Source organism: Peromyscus leucopus, chromosome 19 (genome assembly GCF_004664715.2).
Source record: "Peromyscus leucopus breed LL Stock chromosome 19, UCI_PerLeu_2.1, whole genome shotgun sequence".
Taxonomy (NCBI): Eukaryota; Metazoa; Chordata; class Mammalia; order Rodentia; family Cricetidae; genus Peromyscus; species Peromyscus leucopus.
Window position 1 is genome coordinate 69679758 of NC_051079.1, and position 19532 is coordinate 69699289.

Here is a 19532-nt window from a genome sequence, read left to right on the forward strand (position 1 = left end):
CCCTAGAAACTGGAGGGAAGGTGTCGTTTCAGCAGGACCCAGGCTGAAAGGGGCCTGCATTCTGGTGTCACATGGATGGTAGACAGGAAGTGATGAAAATGGGCGTTGAGCTGAGGAGACCCCTTCACAGAGTGCTGAAGCACACACAGGCTTGCTCCTCATGGTGGTTTGAAAGAAAATGGCTCCCAGAGGGAGTGGCGCTATTATGAGGTGTGGCCTTGATGGAGTGGGTGTGGTCTTATTGAGGAAGTGTGTCGCTGTGGAGCAGGCTTTGAGGTCTTGTATATGCGGAAGATACCACCCAGTGTCTCAGACCACTTCCTGATGCCTGCAAAATGTAGGACATCAGCTACTTCTCCAGCATCATGTCTGCCAGCATGCTGCCATGTCCTTCCATGATGATAATGGACTGAATCTATGAAATTGTAAACTGCCCAATCAAATGTTTTCCTTTATGAGAGTTGCCATAGTCAGGGTGTCTTTTCACAGCAATAGAAGACCTAAGAAACTCTTCTTAATTAGTTGTAAAACGTGAGAGCAAGAAAATGGCTGGAAGGTGTAGTTATTGAGCACAATGGAAGTAGAATTGGAAACATTGTCCAGCCACGTTGTAAAATATGAGGGAGGATGTCTGGAGGACACGGTGTGCATGAGTGACAGCTAGGCAAGGCTATAAGCATGGTTGTGGAGCAGAGCTTATTCAGCCACCGCAGGGGGACATTTCCCAGATGACTGATGGGAAAAAGGCAGCAAGGAACCAGCACAGGTTGGACATCTGGGCTTTTCAGGACTGGATCTCATGACTGTTTATCTGGAAATACTAACTGATCTTCTAGACTGGGAAGGCAGGACTGGGTGCGACGGTATACAGCTATAGAATGAGTATCCAGACGCTACAGTCAACAGCTCACTTCCAGTTCAAGCCAGCCAGATGGACGCACAAAGCAGGTCCGAGGCAAGCCAAGGCTGTAGAGCAAGACCTTCAAAATAAGAAACAACAAAGAAAAAAGTGTGTAAGGAGGCCCCAGGGGTAACCCAGCAATCACCGGGATACACCCATGGGTCTGGAGGGTACTGCTCCACCATCAATAGGCTGGATGACATCTGTGCAGAGCTGCAGCATGTGGCGCACAGAGGCAGGAGGAACAGCATTGGCCGGCAGAGCCTGTTGTGACTCCTTCTGTCAGGGCTCCAGAGGCAGGTAGAACCTGGAGGCAAAACAGAAGTTCCTGAGCCTGGAAAACTCATGAAACTTTCTGTGCTGTGCTTCAGGCTTGCAGGGGAACCATCCCTCTTCTCCCCAACCCATCCCTCTATCTGGAAGGGCAAGGCCTGACAAGGCTGGTCCTGTGACTCTTTCTTGAAGCTTCTCCATCCTTTGGTTCACAGCCTTGTTGCTAGGGTTGCCCTTGTCGTTGAATCACAAACCCTCTCAAATCCTATGTGGCTTGAGCAGACATAGATGAGACTTTGAACTTCACATTTTAGAGTTGACATTTGACTTGATATATTAAGGGTCTTGCAACAAACTATCATGGTCTGTGGCTCTAAACAGTGACTGCCTATCCATCATGGACTGTGGATGGTTGAACCTAAATAGCAAAAATTCAATCCTTGCAGACTATGGGCTATGAGTAAAAGCACCAAACTGGCATCCCTCACTGTTCTGAAGGCTGGGATTCCAAGATCATCGTCATTGTAGAGCTGGAGTGTGGCAATGATATCTTCTCTGGTTTTCAGATGGACCTTTCTCATAAAGGAGTTCTTGGGTCTGTCTGGTATGAACACCATTTCCTTTTGGGAAGTAGGACCCTGGTAGCCCATTCTACTCAAAGGCCTCACCTCCTTCCTAATGCTGTCAACCCAGGGATCAGAATTGCAACATACTAATTTGCCCTATGCAAACACTCCCGCCAGAGCCATGTTGAAGGGACTTCAAGAGTCTGAGTTGTAGAGGGGAACACATGTATTTTGTGTAAGAGAAACAAATGAATTTTGGAGGGGCCAGAAGTAGAAGATAAGAAACTAAGATTGTGTCTCCCCCAAATTAGGTAAAGATGACTAAAGAATTAAATGGAAAAGAGACGTAAAATTAATAGCCAATTATCAACATGCAAATTAGTGATATACAAATTGTGAGTAAATGTTTGAAAAATTAACCAACGAAATGATGAACAATGATAGAGACTATGGTAAGGCAGAAAGACAGAGCAATGGAATAGAATGACTCCTGTTTGACACATAGATTAAAAGGAGGTTGTTTTAATATTGGATAAAACAACTAAATAACTAAACATAACTAAACTATGCTAAGATTATATGAAGCTAAGCTTAAAGTATATCAGAAGGAAGAAGAACAAGTATAAATAAATAAAAAATAACCTATACTTTTGGAAAAGAAGACCTAAGAACATATCAAATCCAATTACAATAATTTAAATTTTTAAGTCATCTCAGTGGCTGTAACCAGTTTTTCTCTGAGATGTGATAATCATTCACAAATTATTCTGTAAAAGTAAACATGCAGTTGTGATTAAAGTAGTCTTGACGATTCTCCTACAATAGTTAATGAAAAGACCAACAACCTTTTAGAGAAACATCCCAAAGAGATGAATAGGCAGTTCACAGAAGAAATAGAAATACTTCCTTAAATTATTTTATAATGATTAAGTGATCATCAGCTAAGATTATACAAATTGAAACCACATTAACGCTTGATTTTTAGAGAGTGAAATCCAGGGCACAATGCTGAGAAAGTGAAGTACTGAAAGATTAGTGTTCTCTCTCTCTCTCTCTCTCTCTCTCTCTCTCTCTCTCTCTCTCTCTCTCTCTCTCTCTCTCTCTCTTTCTCTCCAGATTTGGAGTCTTTCTCCCTAGGCATTAGTATTTAGAGTTGACTGGATCACAAGAAGGTCTCTGACCTCATCTATATATTCATGCGTGGGTGGGTACATATCTGAAATAAACTGTGGGTCAGTGTGCTGATAGTTCTTGCTTTACCATGTGTTACCTGCCATGATCTCTACCCAGCCAGTGTCCGGAAGCAATGGGGCCAAGGGACAATGAACAGGAATCTTAGGAATCTTAACAGGCCATTAGCCCAGACATCCCACACTACATTCAAAGGCTAGTGCTAAACCACATCATGTTCTTCAAACACTAAATGGTGAGCAGATGAAGTTCATATTAGGCTACCAAATTCTAAAAATTATAGATAAAATTTGTTTTTAATGTTTTTTCACTATGAATAAAAACAACCAAGGATATTTAGTTTTTAAACAATTATACTATGCTATAAATTCACACATATAAAAAGTATTGTATATAACTTAAATTTAGGCACCCTCATAAATTACTCTGTAAATTTTCTCCTTTACATTTTGGGAGCAGTTTAGAAATTATAGTCTCTAGCCCATAAATGAAAAATTGAACAGGAATAAATGTTCTCAGGAGAATTGATTTTTTTTTTTTTTTTGAAGAATTAACTGTGGATTCTCAGTAGAGATGGGAAAATGACCAAACTGGAAAGAAAGACAGGTGGAAAGGGTTCCTGTAAATGAAATTGATCGAGAGCTGGAGTGTGCGGCTCACTCTGCTCATCCACTTGGTAGCTTCACAGCTCCAATGCCTAGAAGACTTGACAGCTCCCATAAGAGGGCGAGACCTCAGGGTGAGATCCACAGGGCTGGGACATGAGTGCCCTGTGAGTGTTTCAATTTCCTCGGGCAAAGTCAAGTGCGTGAGTAAGTATCAGATTAGAACAGAACAGTGCACTGCCCCGGATAGCTCGGATTTATTTATATTTCCAATAAACCTGCTCTCTGGAAAGCCACGTTTACCACCCAGTCTCCTCTGAGCACTGAGCACATACACCGGGTTGCCTCATATTTTATTTTCATTTGCTTTTTAAACAACATTGAGCCCACTGCTTTTGTGAACATGAGAGCACACCAACACTGAGTACTAAGGTGACTGGGTGCGTGCAAAGCTCATATACCTCTAACAGAGGGCCCTATGGACAGTAATCTGCCAGCAAATGCACCTGCAAACTCAAAACAAAGCACCCAATAAGGTAACGGTGTCCAAGGGAAATTCTACAGGTGAGGATGTGACGAGGCTACCTGTCAATATTTCATTCATGTTCAAAACTATCACCTCTCTGATAAATACACATTCTGGCTTTGATGGTGTGAAGTTTTATTAAGCCCCTCCTTAGAAATGATATTTTAAATCATAAGTAAGTTTTTCCTTTTTTTTCAGAAATTTTGGAAAAATTAAGAAGCCATTCAAAAGAAAAATTTCTAAAGATTGTCATCGCCAACTAACCATTATTAACATTTTTATTCTCTGCCTGTCAATTTGTGTTTTTCTGTGCTAGTCCGTTCATTTCAAGTGATGCTGTGGTTCTGAGTGACATGATGGAGTCCATTTCCCACTCAACAGATCATGACTGTTTTGCATAGTTTCCTAGAAGGCATTTTAAATGGCTGTTCAGCATCTCTGTGGAAGATGAAGATTTTTATTTTGTTAAATATACTGATCCTTAAATATTCTCATCAGTTAGAGATGCACATGGAGAGGTAATTTATTTAGAGGTGAGATGACATGTTCAGCTTGATAAAACACAAGAAGCAGGTGGCTGGGTGAGCACACCAAACGGTGCCGTAACTGCTGAGGTGGGAAGGGGGATCCTAATTCTTTGCTGCTATATGTTTTTATATGGGAGCAGGGAATCCAACCTCAGCGTAAATATAACCACTTAAATCGGAGGTTCTCAACCTTCCTACTGCTGTGACCCTTCAGTACAGTTCCTCATACTGTGGTGACCCCCAGCCGTGTAATTGCTTCGTTGCTACTTCATAGCTGTAATTTTGCTACTGTTGTGAATCGTAATGCAGACTTCCAACACATAGGATAGCTAATACGCAACCCCATGAAAGGATTGTTTGATGCTGACCCATAGGTTGAGAAATGCTGCCTTACATTTATGCTTCGGAAGTCTTCTTTCACTTCTATTCTCCTGGATAATGGACTAAACCCCTCTCTACTCAGTTGATTTCTGGTTTTCTGCTTGGGTCCATGATTCTATGCATGTTGGCAGCAACATGTACATGTGCATTGCTACTAGCTTCTGGTCAAGGTGAATCTCTCATTCAGTTCTATGCCACCGCTTGTCACTCACCTCTGATGTGGATTCCAAGCTACGTTTTCTCATTTCTGCCTGTCTCAGCCTCCTCCCCACGAGTTCTGCTCTTATTTCAGGCAGTTAACATCTTGTTTTGGGGGCCATTGCCCATCCATGACCATTAGTGTTATTGTCAACTTGCCAGAATCTAGAATTTCCTGGGAGGCAAGCCTCCAGGAACACCTGTGAGCGATTACCTAGGTTGGGTTAGCCTCTGGCAAGTCTTTGGGAGATTAGCTTGATGATGTTGACTGATGTGGAAATACTCATCTTAACTATGGGTGAGACCATTGCCTGGGTGGGGATTCTGGATTCTGCAAGATGGAGAAGGGCATCAGAGCACCAACATTCAATGCTTTTCTCGAGATGTTTTGTCATAGTGATGGAAAGATAACCAAGACACTGGCCTGGGCTTCGTTTCCTCTGGTGAGGGCAGCTGGCCATTTTCTGCTCACATCCACTGCTCAGGTCAGTGTTGCCTCTGCTGTGCTGGCTTCCAGTCTCCTCATAACTACACGAGGGGAGTTCTCACACCCAAACTCTGCTGAGTTGTAGGAGCTATAGCTTGCACCATCCAAACTATGGAATCCTCAGTGCTTGGCAAGCTTTTGACTGGCCACTAGACAGCCTGTGGTTCAGATGCTCCATATATGAATCCAAATTCCATGCATCCTTGGCTGGACCAAGGCGATATTGGATTTACCTCCTACTGTCTGGGTCTTTTTTACTCTGCACAGGTGAGTAATTTGGAAACAATCAAACTTCCTGTCATTGGTAGTGACAAAGGTTCTCTTCTTGACAAAGGTTCTCTTCTTAATGAAGGGTTCTCTCCCCAGCAAATCTTTCTCCTTGGCAAGGGTTTGCTTAGTTTTGCTGAAACTCTTCCAACTTCCAACTGAGGCCCAACTCAGACAGATTCAGGACTTCTCTGCTCCTCTATGCTTTGCCCAGTTTCGGCAAGAATCTTGCTCAGTCACTTTCACCAGAACCTTCCGTCCTTTGTATTCTTATCCGATCATCCTTGATATCTGATCTGGTTCCTCAGCCTCCACCATCCAACGTGATACATGACCATCCTTCAGGTCGGCCACAATCCTTTCCCTTCTGAAGTCCCTTTTCATAGTTTGTTTTCCATCATGGGTAGATGTGTGTGTCCATGTGGTGTGTGTACATATGGCTACAGGGACCCCTAGAGGCCAGATGCATTGGAACTCTAGAACTGAAGCTTCAGGAGCTTGTGAGCCACTCCAGTGTGGGTGCTGGTAACTGAACTCAGGTCCTCTGCAAGCTCAGTACAGGTCCTTCTTCTTCTTCTTCTTCTTCTTCTTCTTCTTCTTCTTCTTCTTCTTCTTCTTCTTCTTCTTCTTCTTCCTCTTCCTCTTCCTCTTCCTCTTCTTCTTCTTCTTTTTCTTCTCCTTCTTCTTCTTTTTGGTTTTTCAAGACAGAGTCTCTCTGTGTAGCTTTGCACCTTTCCTGGAACTCACTTGGTAGCCCAGTCTGGCCTCAGACTCACAGAGATCCGCCTGGCTCTGCCTCCTGATTGCTGGGATTAAAGGTGTGCGCCACCACTGCCCCGCTTCAGTACAGGTTCTTAACCTCTGCAACTCCTGGAGTCTCTTCTGATTGCTTTTCCATCCCTGACCTCAATCTTCCAGTTCCCTGGCTGCAAGCCTGCCTTTTCTGAGCTGTACAGGGACTCAGGGTAAGTCTTTCTTCCCACTGCAATGTCCCACGATGGTGATCCAGGTGCCTGCTGTTGTAGCTGCCGCCATCAACAAAATCTATATTGTGTGTCTGCAAGGTCAAGAGCCATTCTCTCTCTCTCTCTCTCTCTCTCTCTCTCTCTCTCTCTCTCTCTCTCACCCTCTCCCTCTCAAATATGTGTACATGTACATGTGTGTATGTATGTATGTGTGTATAGGTGTACATGCACGTGTGTGTACAGGTGTGTATGCACATGTGTGTATATCTGTGTATGTGTACAGGTGCATGTACATGCACATGTGTGTATGTATGTATGTGCATATGTGTGTGTGTACTCACATGTGTGTATGTATGTATGTGTGTACAGGTGTACATGCACATATGTGTATGTATGTGTGACAGGTGTGTATGCACATGTATGTGTGTGTGTACAGGTGTGCATGTACATATGTGTATATATATGTGTGTGTACAGGTGTGTATGCACATATGTGTATATATATATGTGTGTACAGGTGTGTATGCACATATGTGTATGTATGTATGTGTGTATGGGTGTGTATGCACATGTGTATGTATGTATGTGTATATGGGTGTGTATGCACATGTGTATGTATGTATGTGTGTGCAGGTGTGATGTAGCATGAATCTTAAAAGTTGTTATTAATAAAATCAAACCTGAGGCCAGTTATTGGGGTAAATACTGGAAGGTCAGAGAGACAGAATAAGCCACAGCTATCTCACCTTGCCAATTCCTTAGCTGGTCTTGTCTCCTCAGACTGGAGGCCTCTGAGTCCTCATCCCAATGGCTCTCAGCTGAACTGCTGCTCGAAAGCCTGAAGCTTAACCAGCCACATGCTTAACCAGCCAAATCTTCTTGTTTCTCACCCTCACGCCTTATATATCTTCCTGCCTTCTACCACCACTCCCTGGGATTAAAGGCTGGCTTTCTGGGATTAAAGGCGTGTCACCATGCTTGGCTATTTCCAATGTGGCCTTGAACTCACAGAGATCCAGAGGGATTTCTATCTCTGGGATGCTAGGATTAAAGGTGTGAGTGCCACCATTTTCTAGCCTTTGTATCTAGTGGCTGTCTGTTCTCTGACCCCAGATATTTTTATTAGAGTACACAATATTTTGGTGAACACAATACCACCACAGGTGTACATGCACATGTGTGTATGTATGTGTGTACAGGTGTACATGCACATGTGTGTATGTATGTGTATGTGTACAGGTGTGTATGCACATGTGTATGTATGTGTGTGCAGGTGTACATGCACATGTGTGTATGTATGTATGACAGGTGTGTATGCACATGTATGTGTGTGTACAGGTGTGTATGCATATGTGTGCATATCTATGTGGGGGCCAGAGGTCAAAACTTAGTATTTTCTTCAAACACTCTTCATCTTAATTTTTGATTAAGGGGTTCACTGATTTGGCCAGTAAGCCTCAAGGATCCATGTGCTTCTGCCTCCACACTGTATGTGCCACCATGCCTGGCTTTTTTATGTGGGTTCAGGGACTGAACTCAGGTCCTCATGCTTACACAGCATGCATGTAACAGAGTGAGCCATCATGCCAGTTCCCGATTTTTCCTTTAATTTTTTTTTTGCCTCTTTGCTACAGAATGTCATTGAAGGAGACTCTAAGTCCCAACAGTCAGAGAACAAACCAAATTCAGCTCATTTTCCTCTCCTTGGTTTCTTAGAGTTGCTGTTTCTCAGTAAGATTGCATCGTTTCCTCATTGTTATGCAAAAGATCAGCACAAGTCCATCCGCTTTTCACAGCAGAAATGAGCTCTCTCGGCTCCAGAGATTACATGTCCTGCCTGCATAGTGTGTGGCTGGGAGGGGGCCGTCAGGGGCTTCAGGAGTGTGGTCTGTGCCGCCTGTGACTGACACTTTATCTCCTGCCTCATTCCTTCCTCTTTTGTTCTTTACTTGTGTGTGTGTGTGTGTGTGTGTGTGTGTGTGTGTGTGTGTAGGGGGGGCACATGGGACTGGTAGCACACATCTCTTCACGTGTATGCCTTTGGTGGAGGCTGGAGATTGACCTTGAGAGTCTTCAGCCATCATTCTCCCCCTTATTCTTTCAGGAAGCTGAGTTTCAGGAAGCACTCAGGACCACACCCCCACGTGGATTCATGTGGGTTCTGAAAAACTAAACTCAAGTCTTTGCATGTGCATGGCAAGCACTATATTCACAGGTCCACACCCCCAGCCTTCTTTCCTCGTTCTTGGTGCCCAAAGGACCCACCCTTCCACTGCACAGTGGGCAGCTCCCACTCAACATCTGCAGGTGGCCTGTGCCCCTTGTCCTGCTGAACTGAGCAGAATAGACCCACCCCAATGTGGGTGGTACCATCCTATACACTGGAGTCACAGAGTGAATAAACAAGAAAGCGAGCTGACCACCATCTTCATCTTTCCATCTCCTGAGGACACAATGTGAGGAGCTGCCTTCTGCTCTGGCCGCCACGCTTTCCCTGCCATGAAGGACTGTATCCTCTCAAACCGTGAGCCAGTACAGGCCTTTCCTCCCCTAAGCTGCTTCTGGGGGTGTCTGGTCACAGCATCAGACAGAGAAGCTAACACATGTACCCAGGCCTATCCTTTCAATAGTATGGTTTTGTTGTATCTTTCACACAAAGTTCAGTAGCTCTCTGGCTTTGGCAATTCAGACCAGCAGACACCGCGTTCCAGTTGTGGGTTTGGAATGTGTCTCTCCCTAAATGCTGATGGAGCTGTGGGATCACATACATGGTCATGCTAGGCTCCCTCACAACAGATATTGATTACCACAGACACAGCTGAACTCTGTTAGGGCCAACCCAGGTTAGCTTCCTGGAAGGACTTGCAACCAAACCTGAGAGATTGGAGACTGACTTAATTATGCTGCCATCGTGCAAAATTCAAGGATGTGCTTGTCAGTTACTATGGAAACAACCCTGTGATTTTAAACAAACAATGACAGCAACAGTAAAAAAACAGAATGGGCTGCCCCATTTCTTCCTCCTAACTCAGCAGCAAATGAAATCACAGTAGCAGACACTGCTGTAACTGTGGACCATGTTTCTTTCAGAGAAAACATCCTTTGAGGTTCAGGCAATGCTCCCTTACCTGAATCTTGTTTTGCTGGTACCTGGGTATCATCTCATATATATACAACATGGTATATTAAAAAGAAGTGCTGGGGGGGCAGAAAATACAGAGAAAATTGAACACAGGTCACTGAGGACTCGTTTTCTTCCCAAGAACTCTGTCATTGGCAATGTCTCCTTTCTCCGCTGACCAGCTACTCATCTCTTGTCAACAAACACAATTATACCTTACAAAGTAAAGATGCTGTCTCAGCTAGGGTTTCCATTGCTGTGAAGAGACACCATGACCATGGCAGCTCTGATAAAGGAAAACATTTAACTGTGGTGGCTTACAGTCAAGAGGTCCATTATCATCGGGCAGACACGGTGCTGGAACTGAGAGTTCTACATCTTGCAGGGCCACAGGAAGTCAACTACAATGCGGTATCTTGAGCATATATGAGACCTCAACACCCACCTCCACAGCAGCACACTTCCTCCAACAAGACCATACCTACTCTAACAAAGCCACACCACCTAATAGCGCTTTGGAGGCCATTTTCTTTCAAATCACCACAAATGCTTATATCACCTGAATGTTCATTTGATTAAACTGATGTATGTTAGCCAATTATGGCAAGTCCTTGAAAATATCTGATATTACCCAAAGAATGCAATTCCAGGATAATGAGATAGCTCAGTTGGTAAAAATACTTGTCAGCAAGCCTGGCCGCCACTGCCTGACAAGTGTTTTTTACTAACTGAGCTATCTCAGTCTCCACAATCCAAGAGAGAAGCAGAGAACTCCACAAAGCCATCCTCTGACTTTCACATGTGTGCTGTGGCATCCACACATTCACTCGAATAGACAGGACTAAGAAGAAAACACTGTTTTTAAAAAGGATTTTAAGAAAGCAATTCACTTGACTCATCCTGCTTGACTAATTTTTATGCACTTATCTACATACAACACTCTGTTGTGTGTTTATTCTGCTAATAAGTCACAGAAAGCTTTGAACTCAATGTTTTGTAATGTGTGAGTTTTAATAACACTCATGGGTCATTCAGGCTCTCTAACTGGCATTTAATTTTCCAGGCAAGAGGTGGATTGTGGGGGAAAAAGTGAAACCATTTAGCAATTTCTTCAGCTTTTGAATAAATATCTAGTTTATATACCCGTGAAATGAGTTGGGCCAATGTGACCCGAGGAAAAAGTTGAATGGATCAAAATTGATGATAAACATATACCTCAATAAAGCAATTCAACAAAATGGAAGTAAATGTCCACAACATCTTCAGATATTGTCAGATACTAGGAGATGGACAGTGATGCACATCTTGTTTCTCTTTGCGTGGTAGGCTTCTTCCCTCTGGAGACAAAAGCTAAAGCGTGGAGGTGGAAAGGGCAGGAAGTAACAACAAACCAGGTCCGTGGGTAGAGCAGACCACAGCACTGCCTTGGACTGGAGTGAGCTGGCATGCTGGGAAAATGGAAGCTAGACAGGGGGAGCAGGGTTCGTGGTGAATCTGCAAGATGATGTAGGACTTAAACCTTCAAATAGTTGTGGTTTTATCACAAAGATATGGTTTTATCACAAGTCTTTGGGGTTTCTTGAAAATCCCAAACAGATACGTGACAAGATCTTACAACAAAACACCTGGCTGTGGGTGAAGAGAGTTGACTGGTATATGTGTGTGCGCCTTGGAGATAACACCTTGGTCAGGCACGGAGCCTCGGCTTCAGCGTTTTCTTGGATCACATCTGCATCATCTGGGAAACTCAGCCTGTGAGTCACAGCATCCGGCCACATATCAGCAGCTTTATAAGCTGCATTACATTCAATGATAAAGGTGGGGAACAGTTAGGATTCTGTTTTTCCTGCACCGTCCTCTCTCCCTCGGCTGCCCAGCTGTCCCCAGCAGCCAGTGGCCACGCCTCTCTATGGAGAGGATGCTTAGGCTCAACAAATTAGTATTGCTCCAAAGAAGATCACATTTCCTTTGATTGTTCAGGGTTTCATTTCCCTGTGCTTGGTGACTTCACATGAGCCAGAGGGTTAGGAGCCCTGCATCCTCAGACCCAATTGATGGCTTGACTTATGGAGGAGCAGTCCATCATCCGGAAGTTGTCTGTACAGCCTGGACCACCTGTGAAGGGGCAGGAGCCAGGCTAGCTGTTGAGACTGTTGAGAACCAAGAAGATGAGTGACACACAGTTGTGCCTCTGCCACACCACTGAGGCACAATAAGCACACATGCTGGAGCTGCCTGTGAGGCCACTGTGAGCACCTATTGACAACTTGGGACCGTCTGCCTGGCAGCTTAAAATCAGATCTGGGGGAGTGAGAGGGTTAATGCTATGATCAATAAGGGCTTTTTTAAAAAAAAAAATTCTGGATAGACAGTTTGGTTCACACTTCTGTTTTAGGGTGCATCTTACAGATGTATGCAGGTTTTCAAGGGAGGACTTGAGCAACATGGGTACTCATCTGATCGCTTTTCCCATTGGCTGAAAAAAAAGTGTCTATGTGTACAGCCACCAGGGACTGATGTCCCCTTGGCAGTGGAGGGAGGTGACTTTTCACCCTGTCAGCTTCTGCACAGTGGCGTTGCTATCCAGGGAGTCAGAAGAGTGAGGACAGGGAAGCAAGCATCCAGCCATGGCATGCCACTCCGGGTGGGAAGGCAAGCCAGAAAACAGAGTGCTGTGTTAGCCCTTCCTAGTATCCCTGTGAATATGCATGCGTGGGGAAAACTAAGAATTAATCCATCTAGTCATTAACAGTGTTTCCTTCTCATCAGTGGTGGTCTTGGTCCTTTCATGTTTGACCTTTATTTATGGTTCAGTTTTCTTTCTGGCAGAAACCTATTCCATCTGTAAGCAGTTACATGAGTGAGAACAGAATGATGCCTGCGTTAGGAGAGGGGGGCAGCAAGAAGGATGGGAACTGTGGGATTGGGCTGTAGAGAGATGAAGGACACTGGGCTTGGAATGTTCACTGGTGCCCTGTGTGGTGGTATTGTGTTCCCCAAAATATTGTATACTCTAATAAATTTATCTGGGGTCAGAGAACAGACAGCCACTAGATACAAAGGCTAGAAAATGGTGGCATTCACACCTTTAATCCTAGCATTCCAGAGATAGAAATCCCTCTGGATCTCTGTGAGTTCAAGGCCACATTGGAAATAGCCAAGCATGGTGACACACACCTTTAATCCCAGAAAGCCAGCCTTTAAGCCCAGGGAGTGGTGGTAGAAAGCAGAAAGATATATAAGGCGTGAGGATCAGAAACTAGAAGCATTTGGCTGATTAAGCATGTGGCTGGTTAAGCTTCAGGCTTTCCAGCAGCAGTTCAGCTGAGAGCCATTGGGATGAGGACACAGAAGCTTCCAGTCTGAGGAAACAAGACCAGCTGAGAAGTTGACCAGGTGAGGTTAGCTGTGGCTTGTTCTGTCTCTCTGATCTACCAGCATGGACCCCAATAACTCACCTTGGGTTTGATTTTATTAATAAGAACTTTTAAGATTCATGCTACAGCCCTGTGCCGACAGCGGTGCAGCTGCCTCCTGCCAGAGTCACTGTCTGCAAAGCCTCTCAACACCGGGAGTCCGGGCTCACACTGAAGAACTTGGACTGGGCTGAATCAGTCTAACGGTGGCTGTCCACATGCTGCAGGGACTGAGACCTGTGATGGAGATCGCAAGAGTGTTTGAATATCTAACATGGAGATGCAGAGTTTGGAGTCTGCCAGGCTGGGTTTCTGTCTTGCTTTGGTCCAGTATTTCCTCACTATGCTCCCTTCCCTACATATCCTGTGCCATTATGTGTTGAATCTTTTTTTTTATTTTGAATTTACAGGGATTACAATTAAGAGATTGCATGAATCTCAGAAAAGACTTTAAAATTTGGACTTTAAAACGTTGTGAATGTAATAGACTATGGGGACTTTTGAAGTTGGACTAAGTACATTTTGCATTATGATATTTTTACAAATTTATGGGGGCCAGGGAATGAATGTGGTAGCTTGAATGTAATTGACCCCATAATCTCATAGGGAGTAGCACTATTAGGAGATGTGGCTTTGTTGGAGTGGATATGGCCTTGTTAGAGGAAGTGTGTCACTTTGGGGGTGAGCTTTGAGGTTTTCTATGCTCAGGATACTGTCCAGTGTTTTAGTCAACTTCCTGTTGCCTATAAGATGTAGGACTCTCAGCTACTACTCCAGTACCAAGTCTGCCTGCATGCTGCTCTGCTCTCCATCATAATGATAATGGACTGAACCTCTGAAACTGTAAGTGAGCCATCTCAATTAAATTTTTTATTTATAAGAGTTGCTGTGGTCATGGTGTCTCTTCACAGCAATAAAAACCCTAACTAAGACAATGTGGTAGCACATGGAGGAATTTCTTCCAGCCCTTTCCCCATGAGAGAGGGATCTCCTTGTCCTTGGTAGAGCCGATGCTCAACACTGGGCAGTGAGCATTGACAGTCACAGAAACTTCTTTGAGCCTGGGGTTGGGAACCATTTTGTTCCCTCAGGTATTTTCCTTTTGCACACTGATGGTATTAATCTGAGAGTCTCTGTCCATAGTACTTTTCAAATGCTCTGTGGGTGTGACTAGAGTTGGTGGCATCCTCCTGGGGTAGAGTGTATCCTGGATGGAGGAGAGTACCTGTCACTGCTGGATCATCAGCACCTGGTGCCCTGTCCCAAGCCTGCACTGAGTGATAGCCACTTTTGCTGTCACACAGGGCTGTCAACACCGGACTGTCCATACTGTCCTGAGTGGTAACTTCTGTACCTGGGTTGGTATTTCTGTCTCAAATTCTAATCAAAGTCCAGCTCAATTAAGATGTTTGCTTTTAACTATGGATACATTTTTGACTTGGTTATAATTATTTATTTTTAAATATAAAGCCCATATAATAAAACATGAGTTGCTTCTGGGTAACTATAAGAATAGAAGGAATTTTTGCTAGCTAGACAGATTTGAGAGAAGGAAGTATTTGTGCAGGTCTATAAAGAAAAGCAAGTGAGTCATACCTCCCGGGTGACCTTAAGATGCAGCAGTCAGTGTGAGGTCTCCCAGGCAGCTTTTCTCCAGGAAGGGATGTATACTTAATACAGACTCTAAAACTCACTAAGAGGAAATTATATTTGTTCAAGCCTTGCTGTAATCCACAGGATAACTCCACATTATAATGGAACAATATAACAATCCCCAGAAACTAATTACTCCTGTTATCTTTCTTTGCTTGGACTGCAGAACCAGTTTCTCTCTCTCTCTCTCTCTCTCTCTCTCTCTCTCTCTCTCTCTCTCTCTCTCTCTCTCTCTCAAGACCACAGATGCCAAGTCACAAAGAGAATATTCACTAAGAAATATTTAATGAGCTGGGGCTGAGGAGATGGCTCAGCACTAAGAGCTCGTACTAGGCAAGCATGAAGATCTGAACTTAGACCCCAGCTCCCTTGTAAGAAAACAGGATGGCCATATGTGCCTATAATCCCAGTCCTAGGCATCGAGCATGTGGGAAGACACAGGACAATTGCTGGAGTTGGCTGGTCTGTCTGCCTAGCTCCAGGTTCAGGGAGAAACCTTGTCCAAAGAATAAGGTCGGAAGGGATAGGGCAGGGTGATAGAGCAGTACACCCAATGTCCTCCTCTGATCTCTGTGAGTACACAGGAGTGAGCACCTACCTACTCAAATACACACACACACACACACACACACACACACACACACACACACACACAGTGAATTAATAAAGCCTTACAACCTAATCATGGAGCACAGAGCGGTATATAAGAATGAGATCAGACCTGCAGTCCTGGGAGACTAAGGACTTGGCTCTATATCCTGGAAGCCTGTGTACACCCAAACACAGGAGGCCTTGCTGGGGTTGATGGGAACTCAACTTCTTTCAAACAAGTCTCAGGGCAGCCTTTCAGTGAGTGACCTCATCTATCCCCTTCCCAGGTGAACCACCACATCTAGAATGTTCTATACACTCAGGACCCTGGGTCACAGCAAAGGTAAATGTCAGAGTGTGATGGAAAGAGCCATGCCAGAAGGTGAGAAAGTGACAGGGTGACATGTCTCTCCCCAGAGCCTCGGCGGGCTGCCTACACCCTGCTTCCAGTGCAGATAACTATCGCTGCTCAGAAGACTGGACGTCTTGAGCTTCTTTCTGAGAATCAACTCTCACCATCACTTCCTCTTCACTTGACTTATACCACCCTCACTTCAAAGGCAACACGATTTTGCGCCGAGTAGCAGTGGCCATGGCACCAAAACACAGATTCAGGAGCCTGCCACGTAGAATGCTCCAACACTGAACAGCGCCATGAAGTTTCCATAGTTACGGGACAAAAGTAATCCATCCTCCCAAATACGTTGATGGGAACATTGGGTAAGCTGGTCACAGCAAAGAAGGAAGCTCTCTGTTACGGGTCTCCCGTGTTATCTGAGAACGGTGTTAGCTTTTGGGCCAGTGAAGCGGGTGATGTTTCCACAGTCTTAAAGTGATACTTGCAAGAACATTAGGGTAAACACAGAGGTGGGCAATTGTTGGCTTTAAATGCCGCTGAAGACAACTCAAGATCATCTGTGACCTGCCAACTCTCCACCATCACCAAGTTCTAATCAGCCAGTAGAATCTGAGCATGGCAGAGTGGTTTATCGTCGGGGAACTTCAGTTCTCGATGCACTGACATCAGAGTATTGGTTACATTCTCTAGGGAAGATGGCTGCCCCTCTTGCCCTGTAGCTGTGTGCCTACCTCATTTGTCAGGTACTGAGCACTTTGGTATCTGCTAAGAGAATCCGGAAGTGTGCCTTCTACAGAGTGGCTCATCTTCTTGTCAAACTCTCGACACCTGGAGATGCTGCACTTCTCTAAAGTGTGGCGCTCATGTCCCCCCACGTTAAAGGTAACACACAGGGTGGGGAAATGCCAGCTCTGCCCCTTCCTGTGCTCCCATTAGAGGAGGTTGTTTATGATGTAACTGTTTAATGTGACAGTTGAAGAAAAAGGCTCGAATTTTTCACTTTGTATCCAGGATATCTTAGAGCTCCAGGCAGTGTGGAGACAAGCCTGATCACAGTTTCTTTTCTAGTGGTGTTAATAGACTCAGCTTACAAGAATTTCATCAGAAACTTAGCATGGGAGGGAAGCACAGATGGGAAGGGAACATTTTTTAAAATGTGTCTATGGAGACACAGTTATTATCTCTGATAAAGCAAATCCCTGTCATCCAGCACACCATTCTTCCTGAAGCAGGAGGAAGCCATTGCTATTTGGGGAGGAATAACACGTGATTGTATCTGTCAGTTTAGAAGTTTTCAGGCAAGTATGAATGAAATGTTCTCTGTCTAGTCTCAGAATTGTCCTCGGCCATTTCCTTCAGCATGTACTTATTACACCTGTTATACTCTCTAAGAAATAAAACATGCAGGGTCTATCATCAGTATCAGAGGTGCCTCAGACTTATGTTTACCAGATCACAAATGACTAAGACACTGGGCCTGTCTTCCCCCACATCTGTGTGTTGCCTGCCTGCCTAGGTGTTTGGTTTTTCTTAAGTTTGAAAAGTTACACTCTGCTCTGAACCTGAGCTCGTACATCAGCCACAGGGAGGGAGGGAATCTTGAGCCCCAGGACGAAGGGGAATTTTAGGTGGAGTGTGCTAGGTGAACAGGAAGATTCACTTGAACTCTGAACTTTGGCCAAAGTACCCAGCCAAAGGGGAGAGAGCAGGAACTTAAGATGAGGACTATCAGGACCTCTGCTGCCGTCAAAGGGGCATGGCAGCCATTTTGTCGCTTGGTTTGGACTGCAGCCAGCTCTGCAGAGTCAAAGGGTGAACTGTCTTACCTCTTGTGGTTACTTGAACTGATTATTAGAGAGTTCAGCTCTCGTTTGTCACAGCTCTGTGATGGGAAAGTGCACCGGGCCTGGGCTTCAGGATGGCTGATGTCCTTTAGGCATGGACTTGAGGTTGGCTGGTGACATTTGGGGACCTGGGCTTGGGGACAGCTGCTGGCTGTACTGTTGGGGCAGCACTGGTTTGCAGCATCTCACTGCACATGTGGGCGTTCTTTGCATCTTTTATTCCGGCTGCTCTAGTCTAGGTTTATAGATACCCTCAGATAGCTCGTAGTAGTGGTGAAACAAAAACTTTCATAGTCTAGCACGTGTACCAGGTACTTTCAGGACTTTCTAGGCTGAGCCACTTGCACTTTAAATGGTGTCCATCACCTACTTACAACCACGATCAGTTTATAAGCAAGGGAAAGACATAGTGGAGACTTCAGGGTCCAGGCTTCTTGGTTCAACCAACAGCCACTGCAGAGGATCCCAGCCTGCTTGTGGTCTGCCTCTTCTTCCAGGTAGACACAGAATGAGCCACCACTGGAACTTGGTCTACTTTCTGTCTGTGACCCATAGGAGACAAGATGAAGGGAACATGCTTGTCTTCAGAGGCAAGACCACCTTGCTCATACCCCTCTCCCAACAATGCAGTCACAGGGTCATTTGGCAGCAAGGATGATGGGAAAGGGGATGGGAGGCCAGAGGGTTCAGGAAAATGTTTTTTTATGAAACAGGAAGACAATAAAATAGTAAAGCATGTTCACTCCTGTGACACCTCCAAAGCATGGAGGGAAGCTATGAAAACGGGGCAGGACCCCAGAAATCGATCTAAAGACATCAGTAATTGTTGTAAATACAGCTGCTTATTTACTGTGCCATCCTTGGGTCTCTTCATACTTGGAAATATAAACAGAGCAAGGAGAAATTAAAGGATAAGAGGTCAAGCGTGGTTCCAGGGAATCAGTAATGTCAACTCTCCCACAAAGACTATCAACATTTGCTGATCAGAACTGAGCCTCTTAAGCCAACAGCTGGTGAGGCCGAGCTGGATTTGAGGAGCCTGCTGGTGCCTTGTAAGGGGCTCAGACAGGCTTTTGTACAGTTTACTGCTTCAGAGCCTCCCCCGAGGCAGGGGGCAGTGTAGGTCAGCAGTGGGTGGTATGGAACTGATGGACAAGCAAATGAGAATTTTGAGGTGATTCTTCAAAAACAAGCTATTGCCTTGATTTTAAAAGAAAAGCTTCTTTCTCCATAAGGAAACGCTGCGGTCTGAGGACGACCCATTGCCCAAAGTCTCATTTGAGCACTCATGTGGTCTCCAGTTGGCAGGGCTATTGGAAAAGTTGGCAACCTGAAGGAAGTGGGCACTTGCTAGAGGAATTAAGTCTCCATAGGCAGGCTGTCGGGGTTTATAGCTTAGCCTGTCTGCCAGACCACAACTCTCTCTCATGGCTCCCTGGTCCTCCTGTCCCTCTCTCTCTCATGGCTCCCTGGTCCTCCTGTCCCCCTCTCTCATGGCTCCCTGGTCCTCCTGAGTGTATGAGGTCCTAGGAACTCCCCACTACCACGCAGTCTGCCACGCCTTCCCTACTGTGATCGATGGTACCCTTTAACGAGTTCACTTGGCTCTGTAAGTCATTCTCTTCTGTTACAGCAATGAAAAAGTGACTGACGTGACAATGAA